The sequence below is a fragment of the Synchiropus splendidus genome, chromosome 11, assembly GCF_027744825.2.
Source record: "Synchiropus splendidus isolate RoL2022-P1 chromosome 11, RoL_Sspl_1.0, whole genome shotgun sequence".
NCBI classification, from domain to species: domain Eukaryota; kingdom Metazoa; phylum Chordata; class Actinopteri; order Syngnathiformes; family Callionymidae; genus Synchiropus; species Synchiropus splendidus.
In genome coordinates this window covers 8298159-8314878 of record NC_071344.1, presented here as the reverse complement: position 1 = coordinate 8314878, position 16720 = coordinate 8298159, and the positions used below count along the sequence as shown (strand labels likewise).

Here is a 16720-nt window from a genome sequence, read left to right as displayed (position 1 = left end):
TCAACTCTCAAATTTGACTAAATGTAAATATTCATCTTCATTTCATCAAACATTATATTTATCGAGACCTTTGTATTTTCATACGTTCTGTATCATACATTCTGTGATGCTGCAGCACTAAAGAGTTGCATTTCATGAACCATAGCATGCTAGTTCACTCGCTGGTTAATACACTTCGATCGACAGAACCCACACACAGCTCGTCTGTTGTGACTCAAGTAGGTTGACACATTTTCATTTAGGAAAGAGGGCAGGAAGTTGAAAAAAAAATCAACATATCAGTTCAGAAATTCCCTTCCACTGAGCAAGGGGAAAACCATTTCCAGTTAGGTGTAGACAAACTGGTTTGTGCATTTGATCTGCAGGGTACAGTAAGCACGGAGGCGAGGAACATAAAAGGAGAAACTATTTAACGTTGAACATGTGCATAGTGTGACACGTTGAAATTCAAGTGAAATTGTTTTTTTGGATTTGAACCAATTCTAAAAGTCACATTTGCAAAAAGTACTCAAAAAAAATGGGATTAAAAAAAGAGGACTACACGCCATCATCTGGTTTCATGGTGCAAAAATGTTATACAGCAATTTTATCAAATTGGAAGTGTCCAGCGACACTGAAAGAGCTGAGACGCAGGCATTTCAAGCTCTTGAATTGGGATTCATTTTAAATAATTTCCACGATTACTTCATTTATCAATGTATGTAAGATAAATACTCTACATTGTACAATGTCAAACTCCATCTGAAACTCAAGAGTACTGTCGCTTTGAACCCCTTTTACAAGGTCCATAACAATAAGCTCCTTCTTTGAATAACAAATTGTAAAATGTCATTATGCTAATGTACTATAACTAAAAATATCTGGAATAGAGCAACTTTTGAGTTAGAATTGTACTATGTTTTACTTTAACAACACTGATGACTGTTGGTAAATGTTTAGCTGTGTTTTTGGCTCACCTCTGTGGCTCTGAATATCTCAAACATTTAGGTAGAATGTAAGACATCCATGAAAGACAAACTAGTTTAGACAGCCAAAGCATTCCAGTTATGAAGTAATTCTATCAACACTGTTAGCTGTTCATCCCTTTTTTCAGCCTTGTCGGGAGCTATAGTGTTTTAACTGCAGTAAGTCCACATCATGGACATATGTCTTTAAACAATAGGACTGCAGAGGCATACAGTTGTATTCTTTTTGAGAGAGAAAAGAGCAAAGGGCAGAAAAACAAAAACCAGAAAGATGACATCAATGACTCCCAAAAATAGTTGAAGTTGTCAATATAAAAAGGATTGTATTTAACTTCGAGGTGTGAGGACACCTACAAGTTAATCTGTTCAAACAGAAGTAAAACCACACCTACCACAGGTGAAAAACTTGACTTTGATAAAAGGTAGGGGACAAATAAAAGGAGGAGACAAAGATTAAGATGATTTTCAGAACAGCCCTGATCCCCACTTAATACAGCACCAACCCTGAACATAACCATGGAGAGGTTTTTTCCCCATGCAACATGAGCTGATTCTTTTGGGTCAACTTGGCTTTAACAGACCTTGAAGCATCTTTATGTTGTTTTCATTCCACACAATGTCAACTGCATTTGGGCATTAGCTTTGTCGCCCAAAAAAATAAACCCACATTATCGGAGCAGAAGTTGGGCGATTCTGTTTTCTAATACAAAAGAGGCAGCACTGATGTGCACACTTTTGACTTTGGTGCTCCCATTCCCAAACACAAAACCAATGTTTACAAAACAAACTGAAAGCAACAGTGCAGTAGGCAACAGAAAACCAGGCATCTGCCAAGTCTCTTGAGAAAGCAAATAGTGGTGAGCACAAAAAAAACAGCCATTAGGATGTTCATTTTATGATGCAGTGGAGGTGTGACCAATGTTTACGTCCCAAATAGCTTTACTGATGTCATTTTTTAAAGACGACTTTCATTATTCTTTGCAAACAATATCTCACCCGCATGATTGACTCCGTAACACAGTCATTTCCCCCCAAAAAACACAAAGAATAAATCTAAGGTGGCAACAGGTCGGCACTTGTGGGCCCTCCTGCTGCACAGCTGATGACTGCTCCCACCATATCGGTAAAATGTTCAACAGCGATTCCAACTGCTGCGTGGGAGCCATTTGATGCACGACTGCGCAGAAAAAGCTCCAAAGTCTTATGTTCTCTCACCAGGTGTCTCCACTTTTAACATCATTCCACACAACTGGAGGACAATTGAACTTAAATTCTCCCTCGAACAGCGATTCTAGTCTAAAGCTGCGGTTTATTTACTTCTAAAGCAGCTCATCACAACGTCAGGGAGGATATCACACCCTAAAAAATACCAGCACGCACGCTCTCAGACAACCTTTATTAAAAGTGAAGGATGAGATTCCCATACAGAGGCGAGCGCTGGTTGATAGCAGTAATCAGAACACAGCCACATTCCACGACTGATCTTGCAGAGACAAATTCCTCATCTTACGACTGGATGCCAAAATACTTTCACACCAGATTTTGCTGTGTTGAGATGGCACTGGAAGGTTTTAAGACGGGTGAACTAGGTACTGGTCTGATGCAGAGGAGGCTGCATACCAAACAGGTCTGGACACAAGCAGGCTAACGTGTCCACCCATAGTCAGGCATGCAGCACTCTGGATTCACAACATGCCTGCAGAGTCTTCCTCTCTCTCTCTCTCTCTCTCTCTCTGTGTGTGCGCGACAATCCAGTAAATATTAACAACTGAAGTATAGTATTTTACAGGTTCTTCAGTGTAATATCATCAGCCATATGCAAACCAGGAGAGTTGGAAAACTTTTTAACACTTAACAACAATACATTTTTTTACCTTTGAAACTATTTTTACATGATAAAAGACACATATTAGGATCTACCAAGAAAATTGTGTTTTTAATGTGTTATTTTCCACTGGATGGATTAGACATACGGTATGAATCTGGACCCTAGGTATCGAGTTGTGCAGTAACAGTGGTGGGTGGCTAGATGAGGACAAACTGTCAGATAAATATTTATTTGTGAATAAATACCGAAACTCTCAGTGTTGAGAGCCAGTTGGAAGCCAAAATACATGTATATTCAGTGCTGCCACACAGCGCTGTTAGACGTAACAGAGAGAAAAACACGTGTAAACTAGGCATTAAGCTCCTTAAACATAGTATTGGTGTTGTTAAAAAAGTTAAATATATGTTGATGAAACATCACAAAGGTAATGTGAGCCTCCGTTTATTAACATTTGAACCAGCTTGCAGGGCCAGAAGCTATTTTTGATAGTGTTTACTTGGCAATTGTTTCCTGCCATTTAAGGTGTACATATCATTTACATTTAATGTCGATTAATCGCATTAAAGCTTAGTTAACTCACGATTAATGGCAAATTAATCATATATTTTCAATATGTTCTAAATGTAACAAAAAAAGGAAGTTGTCATCAACATAATATTTGGCCAATAATGCTTTGCTTTCCTCATGCAAACATTTGTTTACTCTAAAAACCCAAACATATCAGGTACTGTCAAAAACATTCTTTAGAATGACCTCAGAGGCACTGAAAAGGCTCTAAAACATGCTAAAGGCATAACATTGTCAACATTATTGGCCACTCTTGAGTTGGTAAAATTGTCCTTTTAAGCTACATTTGGAACAGATTTGCAATTGGCTTTAGAGCGATTCATTGAGATTGAACATCTTGAACATTAGCCATGGCATATGCACCGACGGAATGGGCCAGCTTCGCCCGGCTGTCCTCCCTGGTTCACCGCCATGGAGAATAGAGAATACCAAAGTGCCACCTCATTTTTTATACCTCGCAGAGCACTTCAGTCGTCCCAGTAGTCACTCAAACACAGCAGATACACTTCAGACGGCCAGAAGATGACGCCAGAGAAGAAGACACCTGACCAAAAAGGTTTGAGCCCCACACTGTTGGGGGGGAAGACTTGTTGCCCGTTGCCTGATGGTCATGTTTCAGCAAATAAATGAGTTTTATCAAAAACTCACTGCTTACACAGGTGTCCTCAGTGAACGCAAGTCCCACCCACATTCCTCAAACACTCTATCTGTGTGTTGTCTATACACTCGGCGACCTGTCCAGAAGCTCCAGCGACCTGGCTAGCCAGGAAGACGCGTGCACCACCACAAAAAGAACAAATTGAACTTACAGGGATGAGCCGTCAATGCAACCAGCAGCTATTCTAAGTGGCTTTTATTTAGAGTACAAACAAATATCACGACAGAGGCGCACTCCATAATACAGCTGAGCCATTGTGGTGCAAACACAATGGCTAATATGCAGCTCAAGAAAATCTCTTGGTTTTTTTTCAAGATTTCAGCAGCTTACCAGCTAATAACTCTTAATTCAGCTCCTCTTATCTGAGTCTCGGAAAAGCCTGGCAGATATGACCACTCACACTGAGACAGCTTAGCCCCCTTCAAGAGGGACTTATCTGATTTCACACAATTGGATAGTGGGTCAGTGTGGTGTTGGGTATCAGAGGCTGATGCAGCTATCTAATCTCGAAGACGGTGAACGTGTGGCTCACTCTGGCATAAAAGCGCTGCGTCACCACTTTTCAGGCGCAAACAAAGGCAGGGAGGGAAAAACAGGCGAGCTGTGTGACTGAACCGACGGGTTATGAAGTCATGTTTGGAAGTTTTACATTCTCATTTCATTCGGCCGATCGTGGCTGCGCCAGAAATGCCAGGGCGGAGCCTATTGTGAGGCGCTAGTTTTCCAATGTCAATCAAAGCTTCATAAGGCAAATGTGTGTTTGAGCAGCAGGGCACAGTACACGGGCAGGTCAATATTTGAGAAGGCTTTATGAAGAACACTTGTTTATGACAGTCAGGAGAGGAGAAAGGTGCAGCAGATCAGGGCAATAAAGCAGAGGAAAAACACAATCTGGTTACACAACAATAATTGTCATAAAAACAAGTGCAGCAGGCGAGAACAATCAGGGACAGGGAGTCATGTCAGGCTGGCGTGAACAAAGAGCCTGGATAATCAAGTCTCCTGAGGGGTTTGGGGTCGTGTTGGTCTGGCGAGAATCACAATGAAAAAGGTAAACAAGGAGGGGCTGTTGCTTAGGAACCGGCTCAGAGACGAGAATCTGAGGTACAATATGGGCCGTGAACCAGGAAGTTAAAACCGTAACTCGAAGACCCGTGATACATCCAGGGTTTTACCCAATTCCCACCTCGAGTGAGCAACCAATACCAGAAAATTCCAGCGGAGAAATGATAAAAATAAAGATCAAATCGGTTACACCGTCCCTCCCTTAATCCTCACATGGATGCATTACTGTGTACTTGGTAGAAAAGCTAGAAGAAAACTTATGTGAGCATCGATACCACAGGCAGTTTGCTTGGGTCTATGCAGCCCTCATGAGCAAAACTACGTAATATTATATTTGTAATCATTCATTACTTTTCAAGTTCTAAATATATATAACACATTATTTTTTGTTTAAAATATATACCACTGTTTCTTGTCCCTCAAAATACTTAAATTCAAGTGACTATGTCTTAGTGTCTTTATATTAAATTACAATATTATATCATATGAACATATTTTTAGCATCCAATATCATGTATTTACACTTCTGCCTATTTTATAACACAAAATCTAACTTACACTACATGGAGGATAAAGTCTCCAGACTTCAGACAGGTCACTTTTCCACGTTTGCTGCAGTGGTGGTGAGACAAAACACAGCAGACCAGCTGCTTGTCTGGACACTAAATCCTCCGAAAAGCATGTGGGAAATCAATTCACTGAGCCTTAACTGCTAACATGATGTCTAAATCAGGCGGTGTGGGTCGTCTCAAACTCCAACATGTTGGTTCTGTCTTGAGTGTCATCATCTGTGTGATGACCTCATGCAGGGTGGAACTATTTATTCGGAAAACCATAGCGGTGAGTGTGTCGAGGCCATGACATTACACAAGCTGCCAGTTTATACTCGTCTGTTGTTGATTGTTGCTGTACGGTAACGTCGTAAAAACAGACAGCAGGGGTTTAATCCGGCTGAATAACTCGCACCTGCGGACCCTCACTCATCCGAGCACATGCTTTACTGACCACGCAGTGTGTTGACATTCTTAGATGAGAACAGATTATGACCAGATTCCTGCACCTTATTGACGCAATGTGTTTTTATCCATTACAGAAATGTAAGGTTATAAACTGGGATAACAATAAAAAGAAGACACCCTACTCTGAAAATCATTCCCCTGACATTTGAAGCACAGAGTCATGTGCTGGCAACAGTCTGATAGCTTTATGTAAATGCACACCTGAGGGGTCTTTCAGACCAAAAACCCCAGCAGCCGTTCGAGGGGAAGAGTCCTGGAGGCCAGGGTCACGTTAAGGTCAACACTAAAAGACCATATGAAGCAGTGAAAACGAATGAGCGTTGTGATGTAAGAGGGAAATGAGATTTCGAAGAAGTCAGTGTGAAAATATTCATTTGAGAGTCTCCAAACCGAATGACATAACAGCACAATATATTTTTTTAAACAGAGCAGACCCGGGTGAGTTCCATTTTTGAACTGAAAGGATGCTCTTATGATGATAACTGGGTCACATACAATCCACTGGCTTGTTCCTATCCTCACTGAGTCCACTTCATATGTTCATTCCGACATAAATCTAGTTTGAATCACACCAATTTCTTTTTTTTTTGCCGATGCTGCTCAAGCATGACATAATCAAATATTGTGCGTTCATGTATCACTTCAACTCACTTGAACCTCAATTTCTCTTTCTTTTTAAACACCATAAAATAAAGTGTGCGTAATAGAAAGAAATATCTATATTGTTTCCAGGTGGGTTTATTTCACTTTTCAGTGAATTACATTTCATGTTTTGAGAATTATATTTAGACCTTGAGAGACTGCAGTGACGGTGAGAGCTGTTGCAGCACTAAGAGTCAATCTATACTACAGAAAGATGATGTAGTTCTACCAACTTAGACTCGAAGAAATATACAAAATATCAACAGAAATCTTGAATCCAATGTAAAATTTAGATTTTCTGATACATGTTTGTTAATCCTCTTTTATGTTTATTATAATTGCCAATATAAATATGTCGAGAATGAACTGACCATCTTGAGCAACAGTGGTAAAGAACGACAGAGGTTCTGGGAAACATATGACAAAACTACTTTTATTTTTTTTTTAAATGACTTCAAATCTTGTTAAGTATCAACTTCACTAAAGAAAAATGGAAGAGATGATGACTCCATGAACAAATATTAAGTAATAAGACCGTTAATTTCGAATAGGTTTTGCCTCTTGTGCGCTTGAACTATAGAACCAGGATGAGATTATGGGACCATGAGGTGAGGAGCATTGTCGACATGTTTCTCCCAACTCTATGGCTGGGATGCAAATGGAATCCAAATATGTAGGCGAGTATGAGGGTGGCGTCTTTACGATCTGAGCTGTTTTCCAACATCATTCACTGTCATTCCCCGACTTACTCTATGCCAACGAATATGTCACTATTTCCACAGAATGTGCCGTTTGACCCGATTACATGAGCGAGATAAAGTCTTATCAGGGAGGTGTCACCTGATGTGCCACTCGCTGTCACTCCTTTGCCTTCTATACTTTCATTATCTTGGTCAGGAAGAGAACAACAAATTGATATTTTTCAGCATCAGTCTCAGATGGGACAAGTTTTTCATGTGTATAATCAGAGCCTTATTTCAATGTGATAATCACAGCTCTGGTTGGCTGTACAACAATGAGCTGCCAGTCCCAGCATGTTCAGAGACAGTTGCAACATGGGGTTGCTCAATCTGACTTTTTTTTTTTATTTATCAAGGGTGCGTTTGGTGAGAATACCTGGCACACACCAGCACAGAGACATGCGTAGATGGAACAGACTGAGCTTTGTTCGGCGACACATTGACAGTGGGACAGTGCTGGACGTTACACATTAACTCTCCCCACCCAGATTTCTTCTTTCTTTTTTTTTTTTCACCAGTCGGTCACAAGGGGTTCCGACTTCCCGTCACAAGCCAGAGTCAGCGTGCATTTCAGAGGATGGAAATAGAAAGAGGAGGGACACAGAGGTCCTTGATACTTAGAACTACAGCTACACATACTGTATTCCAGTTTTATATATATATACGTATATATATATATATATATATATATATATATATATATATATATATATATATATATATATATATATATATATATATATATATATATATATATATATATATATATATATAAGACATCACAAACATGGTAAGCTTCATGGCAAAATAGCTTTTGTTTCAGACTTAACTGTGGCATGCGCGCACCAAGCAAACTTTATAAAATGGTATTTAAGGAAAAACACAGCTTCTAACTCATTCCTCACCTAAACCACAGTTCAAATCTTTACCATCAGGTTAATTGGTAACTCTGAGAAGGTGCGAGTTTGAACAGCCGTCTTTGTGTGCCTGGCAGTGGACTTGAAACCGGTTCATTGTGTCATGGACATTCACCAAGAGCTTGCAGGGATTGGCTTGCAGAGCAGCCCGTCAACAGGACCGAGGCCTTCAGTGGACGATGGGAGTTACGTTTTATCATTTGTCAGATGTGGAACCTGGCAACCTGCGTTTTCAATCGAATTAATGATACCATCCGTTTCAGGAGTGACTCAGTGGAGTGACTGCTATTATACAAAGGAATTCACTGTCTTTACTTTCAGAGTATTTGTTACGTCATATTTCATTTTAGTCACAGCACCAAGTATTTTGCCACGGGGCCCACGCTTATTATCTCGAATTGGAATCTGCAACTATGATATAACCCCCGACTCCTGCAGTCTCAACGATGGTTTACTACTAAGCTAGCAATGCAACAGAAAGGAATTGCACCAGCATTTCAGTTCCCATCACATTTAGATACACCACTCTTACATTACAATAACAGGGGGGTTACTAAAAATAGTAAACTCCACCACCTAAAACTAGACTAGAGCCGCTGCCCTTGAATCCGTATAGCATCACTCACAGCGAAGATTTTATGTGAACAACGACTCAAAGAACACGCCATGCTGAAGCGTCATTCACAGTAGGTTGGCTTTATATGGCGACCAGCTCCAACATCTCGGGCCAGCAGTCATGAGCTGACGGGTTGTGACGTGTTGCTTCTCTCAAACACCTTCCTCAACATCAGGAGCCTCCAGGTCGTCTGACAGAGACAAGCCACCAAAGCTAATGAACGAGTTCACCCTTCGAGAGGCGAGGGGCCTCATTTACAACCCAAATAAGGGAGGGCATGGAGTAAAATAAAAAGTTGGGTCAAATGCAAACTCATGCCTGCACTACACAACATGGCTATTGAATTACTCACTTGTGCTGTTCAACCGGAAAAACTAAAGTGATGACTTTAAATGATACAAGTTGTAGATTCAAGGATGTGTGTAGAGAAAACTGTGATGTTGATCCCCCAGCCAGAAAATTAAATATCAACAACCCATTAAACAGCAGAAGAGTATTATATATATATATATATATATATATATATATATATATATATATATATATATATATATATATATATATATATATATATATATATATATATATATATATATATATATATATATATATATATATATATATATATGTATGTATGAGATTCTGAGGAACAAAATGCTGAAATGAAAAAAATAATAATTTGAAAAATATTCCTGTTGGACAGAAGAATCACCAGCATTGATGCAAGTCGTGATCTAGATGCTGTTGGGATTTTACAGTGCTCAGAATTGCACTATGATTTGTTAACATTAGCCATCAGAAAGGAAATGTTGAGTTGGGAGGCCAGTTGGGTTTGTCACCGTCAGATGAAGGAACACGACTGAGGCATCTGTCCACTGTTTTTCCTCAGGATGCGAAGGGAGCATGTCGCAATGATTCACATGAGTGAAACACTTACAAAAATAACATCAGGGGTTGTGACTGTTGTTAGATTTTTCCTCCTCTTCATATTCAGAAAAATATTTTGGTTAACGTTCAGTTAACTTTTACTTTAAAAAATCGAAGAAAGTGAAACTCAAACGTCCGTTAGTTGTCATGTTACGTGCCGTTTGAGATGCTGTGCCAAAGATGCAGCAAGAAAGATAAGAAAATCTTGAAACCAGAAATGAAACCAGAATCTTCAGATGTAACTGCCATTTCATCTTAGGGTCAATGCGCAAGATGTATCGAGTCTATCCACTATTACCAGCTCTAGTGAGCTCATCTGTTTCAGTACTTGGGCACCATCAGGCGTCAAATTCTGCACAACATGATGGTCTCGCAGTGTACATTACTGATGAAACAGGAAGCATGTTTTCTTATCGACACATTGCGCCTAAGCCCAGCAGGATGTCTCCCCTGGTCGATGCAGAAACAGTTTTTGGGGAAGATGAGCAAGGTGGAAGTGGAGCGTTGTGGTTCAAACTTCCCATTTAGCTTTGAATTACAGGCTGGGCGACATTCTATTCAGATGAACTTTGATGCACGAAACACTCATGACTCGGGAAACAGACGCACAATGCATGTCTCTCGTCAGTCTGGCTTTGTTCGTGAAATAACAGCCCTGTTGCATTTGGCAAACAAAAATGGATCAGAATTGATGCAATTACTGATTACTACACCGTGAAAACCCATGTGGGCTTGGTCCGGGCCTTGCAAAATAGGGCTCCCGCCCTTGCTACACCACACCATATAAGGCAACAATTCAATAAAGAAAAGCAACGGGCATCAGAGTTTTTGACTTTTAAACTAAGTAAAGATGATGCAGGAAACAAAACGGTAGACGAAAAAGCAAAAGGCTTGAACAAATAAAAAAAATATATACGTATATATATATTTATACATATATTGACAATACGAGGTCCTAGCAAATATTTGTTAGCACCAAACAGAAAATTACATTTTAATGATAGGCTGCGCTGTAAGCGGTTGAAAGAACACTAACCTCAAAGACACGGGATTCGGATGACAGGGTCCATTATAGCAACGGAGTGGAGCGTATGTTTCGATGACCAATGAAAATAGGGACCAAAATAATTAGCAAAAACAGTAATCCAAGGTGTGGACCGCAGGCCTGCCGCACACCTCTGCCACACTGTGACAAAAACAAAACTCTACAGGGAGGCGCAAAAAGAAGAGAGGGTGATAGCTACCGTTCAAAAGAGAAAAAGGAGAAGTGTAGTGAAGCAACTTGTCCTCTCCCTATGAGTCACGCAGCAGTGTCGCCATTGGCGGGGGAGCTCCGAGGCACAGAGCTTTCACCTGGCCAATGAGCACACGATACCAGCCCAGAATGCAAATCTCTTCAGGTGAAATGCAGGGCTGGCCCGGATTGGACGGCGCCACGGTGGGGGAGGGGAGAGCAGAGAGCAGCGAGCGTGGGGGCCACACCTTAAACAGCAGGAAAGACGACAGACGGGTTTCTCCTGCAGGGAGGTGTAAGTCAACAGTTGGACAGGTATACACACCTACTTTAGACTTTGACCACACTTCAATTCAGGCGCGGCGATTAGAACCGTCACGTCAGCTCATCATGTAACTTGTGCTTGTCGTCACTGTGAAATGCTGGTTTGGGAAGACGAGACTTGTCGGAGGGGGGTGGAAGGGGGGCCAGAGGGGGCGACTGAAATCAACACTTTCGTTTCACTTTAGGGTCATGAAGATATAGCAAGTTAACATTCTGAACTAGACAACATTTTTGATAAAGGATGAGGGTGTGCATCCTGTTCCCTTATCCACCCACTTTCTTTTACATTTCTCCAAATGCTTATCACACAAGCCAACAGATGTCATCTCTGCTCTCCGAATGATCTTGCACCTCATTCAATTCGTTGTTATGAGTCTGAATTAACCCTGAATTTTCAATTCACCAGCATCGCTTGAAGCCCCACCATATACAGTCCAACAGGTGTCCATCAGTGTGTGTGTTTAGTTGCAGTTGTGTAGTGCAAATTAACAACTAACTAACACGTAAGAATTCAAAGCCAGTTCCCTCTAATCTTAGCTATGAATAGTAGTGTGTTGGACTGATGTGTCCAGGCATCCCAGCATGCTTTGCAGAGGGTAAATCTTTAGTGCAGTAATATTTGGAGTGCCCTCACTGTTGCATAAGTAAAAGTGCTCGCTCACTAGCTAGAGATCTGTGGACCTCAATAAAGTGATAACAAATAAAAAGTGGACCACAGAACAGGACTAGCCTGAAGAACACTATCCTTGAGTGTGTTTCTTTCCGCGATTAAGCCCTTTTGCCACGAACAGGTCACAGATTAAACCAACAATATTGGCAGGTAAAGATAATCTGCTCCCTTTCTTAAACTTTGTTTGCAACCCCTCACACTTCACGAGGCTGATAACAAAAGGGGATACTTGTTTTAAATGTGTTTGTTTTAGGTTGATAACATCTACGCCTGTGTGTGTTCACTTTGGTTTCAGGGGGATTCCAGAGGCAGAAAGACAAGCTCGAAACACATTAGTCAAAAGACTATTTGTCATTTACAATCAAGAACTTTCTCAGTAAACTTGAGCAAATTGAAAAGTGTAAGAATACAAATTGACTTTGCAAAAAGTCAATAGCCATGTATCACTATCACGAGATACAGTCTGAGGTCACCATGGTGCAGCATCATCCTGGATATTTCCAGGGTTCACACTCGTCCTTGCAACTCCTGGACTGATACATTAGCAAGTTTTGAATGTGATCGCTTGGTGTTATGAACCATGACTGCAGATAGACTCGCCAAAAGTTGAATGAATTTACATTATCGAATGGGATGGAAGCGCCACAGTCGCAACGTAATCACAAATCATTAATATATTTAACTATTCAAGCCACAGTGATCTGAGAATGATGATGAATAAATGATTTCGTGCTACAGTCTCATAGGTAACAGGGTTGAAAACAAACAAACCTGCCAGTTTCCCAAACTCGATACCAACTTTAAAACAATCCTTGACAGGATGGGATAGTATAATAAGAGGAAATATGAAGTCATGAAAATAACACTAAATTATGAACGTGAGCAGTAAAGACTGACTCAAAAACATCTGCCATATAAGTCATGAACGTCAGGTACTACGGTTGTAAAGCTGGTGAGGCAGAGAAAAGCCCTGGCTGCTGGGAAAGCATTCCAGCTCACAGCTCGAGGAAATTCTCGGACAGTGACCCTCCACAGATGAGTCAGGGTCTCAGATGAATCACTGTGCTGACTGAGCACAATCACAGACTGAACATGATCCTTGGTGGGGAAAGAACCAGAGGGCACAGACTTTCTGCTCCTGTGGCTCTTAAGGGAATGGGGAAAGTTTGTGACCACAAACCCAGCCTTTGGTTATTATTATGAGGAACAAAAAGGAATCGTAACTATGAAGGACAAAAGTGAATTGACATTTCTACAGTTCAGAAATTGATAACCTTCAAAAACATAAGATGACTGCCACTATTCTACAGTAGGGTGTTCTACAACTCACTTTCGTTTTAACGTTTGCTCTGCCAGTCCAAGGTCATGTGAGCATTAGTGTTTGGAAAGGCCCAGTCATTCCTCACTCCAATGACATCCTGCAGTTGTCCGGGGGAATACCGAACCACCCCCAGGAAAACATGAGAAGATAACTGCTACAGCGCGTCCTGCGCCTGTCCCGAGGCCTCCTCCAAGTTAGACCTCACCATGACAGAATCCATTCATGCCTAATATGATTCAGCATCAACAACTCTTCCACACAGCCAACAATAATCGACTATTACATTAGACGCAGACAGCTGCATGAGTTGTGATGTCATAGCTCTGTTTTCCATGCATGAAAGAGTTAGCACCATCCAGAATAAGAGTATAAAAGCATGGAAAGCATAGGAACATTTCACTACGGACTCATTGAAGACGTGAAAGTGACATGCAATATATATACAACATTTCAAAATACATATTAATCAGATAAAATCTGAAGTTTCCAAACATCGTTTAACACTATACAAGCACTTACTGAAGTTCAATATGTTTTGTTATTTTTAATTACAGCCCCTGTTAAATTGACAATTGGCATAGTTGTTAGTTGCAATGTCAAAAACATTGCAACATTATTTTTTTATTATTTTTTATTATTAAAAGTTTTGCCACTTCAGCAAGACAATATGAAGGACATGGGTTCAATATCATATTTTTAAATATATTTAAAAACAAACTATCAGGCATTTCGATGCACAGTTTTTAATAGATGGAGCTTCGAATGTAAAGTTGTAACTAAAAGAAAGACTAAAAAAAAGAGAAGAAAAGACACAATCCCCACTGCATTCTAGTTACCCTGATAATAAACACTCTCATATTCAAAGATAAAAAGTTTTTTGAATGATCTTGAGAGAAAAGTGCCACAGCCTCCACAGCAACGACCGTTGTTCATGAGAAAAAGCTTTTAAACTTTTGATTTGATCCCTGATTAAAACTCACACTAGTTTCATCTTTCACATTAGCGGCTTGTATTTTTCAGCAGCTGCCGTCACATTATTGAGTGTTCTTATAGGTGCTTCGTCGTATCAACAAACACACAAAGATTTATTCAATTCTTTAACATCTAAAAATGTAAAATCAACGTGCTTGTGTTGATCTTCCCCTGACAATACAAACACACACACAAGCGCACACAGCTGAGCTGCAGTGGTCGAGGGATATTATGAATATTATGTGTTAAAAGCCCACAAAACAGACACAACTTTAGACTTTCCACAACATACTTGTAAGTTTATGCTGACAAATGCCAAGCACGATGACATACAACACAACAAAGAGGGTAAGTAACTGACATTACAATGCCACAGATCATGTACGCCACAGCAAACACCGTACGACTGCAATGCCAAACTCCTGCCACCGCCCCATTATTAATGTATGATTGACTTCTCATGGAGTTGATGAGAGGACTTGCACAACTGCTTTGCCTAATGGCAGGGTGTGCAAGCACTCACGCATGTGCACTAGTTAAAAGAACATATTTTGAACTTGAAAAAAAAGAAAGAAAGAAAGAAAGAATTTTTTTCATGTGCTTTACAGCTACTACTTTGGGGACTGGCTAGCCATGTTAGAAACCTTGCAGTCTGTATAGGGAGGTGAGAAATAAATAATAAAATAGCTAGAGATTCACTGATAAAATCCTGATTTTTATTACCTCCAAATGATGCAACAGCACAACGTGACTCGGCTAACTGATGTCCCACATGCACGTCCAGACTGCAGCTCATTAAATATCGAACACAGAGATCCAGAGAACCCTCGTCATAACTCAGCGAAACAGCAACCTGCAGCCTGACACTAAAATCCAAACACAGTCTCTGGTATTGACAATAACTAAACAATCAATGAGTGTTTGATTTTCCATGTATGACACACATTCAGGGCTGAGAGCACGAGGACTCCAGACCTCAGCTTCACACGGGCCCTTGTTGATTTTAATTATGGAGAAAAATAAAACATGGCCAAAAAAAGGCTTATCCGTCTGTCATGTGGCGCCTAAATAATAACACACAGTGGCAGCATGTTGCTAAATAATTGAACATGCTGGAGGACATCGTGTCACTCTGAAACAGAGTCACAGAAAGACGGCTGCTGGTGAGAGGATGTGGTGAAAAAAACTGTCTGAGCTGGTCACATTTGTCAAGACACTGATACACAGCCAACCACTAAAAAAAAAGTCATCTAATTCAACCGAAGACGGACTTGCTGTCAAAAACTCTTCAAGAGGGAGACGACAAGCAAAGCTGCCCCCAGCAGACAGCATAAAAATATCTGTGTAATGTAGTTAAGTGACGATAAAGCTCACGATGGCAGCAGGGTGCCACAGTCAATCATCCTCAAGCTTTCTACTACAGGTCTAATTGAGTCGTCCATGTTTCAGTTTGGATTAAATCACTCCTCGCGTGAATGCTAATACGGATTTTACTTTCAGATTTTCCACTGCTTTCTTTAGTGATGACGTTCAACAAGCGGCAAATGACCAGTTTAAGTGAACAAAACAAGGGTCTTTGTAAGAACTAGCTTCCTTTTACGCTGTAATATTAACATAATAATAACATAATCCAGAATATTCATAAATAAACAATGAATGAAATGTGAAATGGAACAATTATACAAGCAAAAATGGCAATGATCACATCAACATCTAAAGTTTCTTTTTTTTAATATTTTAGTTATGACTTGGAGATTTCTATCTATGATACACGTTTATAATTTATCATTATTAACATCGATATTCTAACAGCCAGATTTTATTGAATTGTGCTTGGAATTGAGCAAATATTAACTGGTGATATAACTTGTACTTTAGATTTAAAAGCCTGTATTATTTATTGATGGCTACTGTCGACAGTTTCTCAACCAAGGTCATAACAAAAATCAAATGCGTAGGAGGCTCCAAGTCCAGCTCAGAATGACATCACCCCTGAGATAGCAGGAATGATCCCAGACTCCTCCGTGTCACATGCCTATGAGCAGGCAGCGTGGCAGCAGGATGATGTTACAGGTGGAATTTCCCTCTTCTCCTCTTTCCCACTGCTGTCGTGTCCTCGGCTGTAGCAGGCCGTCCAGAACTCAGGTGTCTGAGTCTCAAACAGGGAACATCACTACAGGCAGCAGTTCCCCTCTGAACCATCTATAGACCTATTTTTCAACAGTTAAAAGAGGAAGTTTCTCAGTTTTAATTCT

The 16720-nt window shown here is 40.4% G+C and overlaps 1 protein-coding gene across 2 annotated transcripts in view; it reads right to left on the bottom strand.

Annotated features, from left to right (window-relative positions):
* The window catches only part of elf1 (E74-like ETS transcription factor 1), a 46865-nt gene that overhangs the window by 26158 nt on the left and 3987 nt on the right, over positions 1 to 16720 (bottom strand). The window contains exon 1 of one of the 2 annotated variants that reach the window (XM_053878826.1): positions 10981 to 11265. The exons of the other annotated variant lie outside the window; for it this stretch is intronic. The gene's annotated coding sequence lies outside the window, so the exon portion shown is untranslated. Of the gene's footprint in view, positions 1 to 10980; positions 11266 to 16720 lie in introns of those variants that run through there. 2 annotated transcript variants of the gene reach the window in all.